This window comes from Myotis daubentonii, chromosome 5 (genome assembly GCF_963259705.1).
Source record: "Myotis daubentonii chromosome 5, mMyoDau2.1, whole genome shotgun sequence".
In the NCBI taxonomy this organism is placed as follows: Eukaryota; Metazoa; Chordata; class Mammalia; order Chiroptera; family Vespertilionidae; genus Myotis; species Myotis daubentonii.
Window position 1 is genome coordinate 47,977,677 of NC_081844.1, and position 1,552 is coordinate 47,979,228.

Genomic DNA, 1,552 nt, shown 5'->3' on the forward strand with positions numbered 1-1,552 from the left:
TTACTAGGAAATACTGCAGTCGGAGTTAGAGGTAAAAATAAAATAAATACTTATCACTGTATTTAGGAATAATGAGAGGCCAAAGAAAGATTATCAATAATAAAGACATAACTATTTGTTAGTGGTTGAGCTCCACAAAGGTCATGTCATGAATGGAATGATATTAGGAGGTTATTTTCACTGGTCTACAGATTTGGGTATGTTTTCATATAAAAAATTGCACAATAATAAATTTTTTGCTGTAGATCAAGGAATCACATTTGACAACAATTGTAAAAGGGTCAGTTTGTGATTCAAATACTCAGCACCCCATTCTTGTTCCCTTTACCTCATAATAGACCCTCTCCCCCACTTTCATGGGCTCAGTGCCCCAATTCTTGCCCATTTCCCTTGCTTTTTAAATTTTAAGTTCTTTTAATGTGATGGGTGATAAATTATATTTTACTACAAATAAATTCCAGTGACTGCACTTCATTGAAAACCATTTAACTGAGCACAGAAGACCATGTTGGGGTGGAAGGGAAATGGAATGACAAGGAGAGGTTTGAGGATGAGGTGCTCCTTGTTTCTCTTTCTTTTACTCTAGAGACTCTCCAAAGAGAATGTTGGTTATTCCTTGATTAATGTTAAGAAAAATTGCACTGGATGGAGTTAGGCAAGGAAGATTCTATTCAAGACTCTTGAAATAGGAGTCAAGACTATTGCAAGGCACATTGGGAAAGCAGCAGTACCAGATCCAAGATGGCGGCCAGCAGGAGGCTGATGAAGGAGCTTGAAGAAATCTGCAAATGTGGAATGAAAAACTTCCGTAACATCCAGGTTGATGAAGCTAATTTATTGACTTGGCAAGGGCTTATTGTTCCTGACAACCCTCCATATGATAAGGGGGCCTTCAGAAGCGAAATCAATTTTCCAGCAGAATACCCATTCAAACCACCGAAGATTACATTTAAAACAAAGATCTATCACCCCAACATCGATGAAAAGGGACAGGTCTGTCTGCCAGTAATTAGTGCTGAAAACTGGAAGCCAGCAATGAAAACCGGCCAAGTAATCCAGTCTCTCGTAGCACTGGTGAATGACCCCCCAGCCTGAGCACCCCTTCGGCTGACCTAGCTGAAGAATACTCTAAGGACCGTAAAAAATTCTGTAAAAATGCTGAAGAGTTTACAAAGAAATATGGGGGAAAGCGACCTGTGGACTAAAATCTGCCACGATTGATTCCAGCAAGTGTGAGCAGAGACCCTGAGCAGGGCATTCAGACACCCCGCAAAGCAGGACTCTGTGGAAAATTGACTCGGGCTACCACCTGGCGTTTGCTTGTGGCAGTTACTAACTTTGTACAGTTTTCGTAATCAAAAGTGGTCTTAGGTAACCTGTAAAGAAAGGATTAAAAAATTAAAGGATTAAAAATAAAATTAAAAAGAAAGACTATTGCAATAGGGAGAAAGATTGAACTCAATGCTGACTACAACACGGACAGCTGGAGATTTATAGTGAGTGGGCAGAGTGAGGGAGTCACTGGATGGGAATTACTAAGAGGAACTTAGTT

The 1,552-nt window shown here is 39.9% G+C and overlaps 1 pseudogene; it reads left to right on the forward strand.

Annotated features, from left to right (window-relative positions):
• The first annotated feature begins 713 nt into the window (after nucleotides 1-713).
• Nucleotides 714-1,303, forward strand: LOC132234265 (ubiquitin-conjugating enzyme E2 L3-like; annotated as a pseudogene).
• The last annotated feature ends 249 nt before the right edge of the window (nucleotides 1,304-1,552 follow it).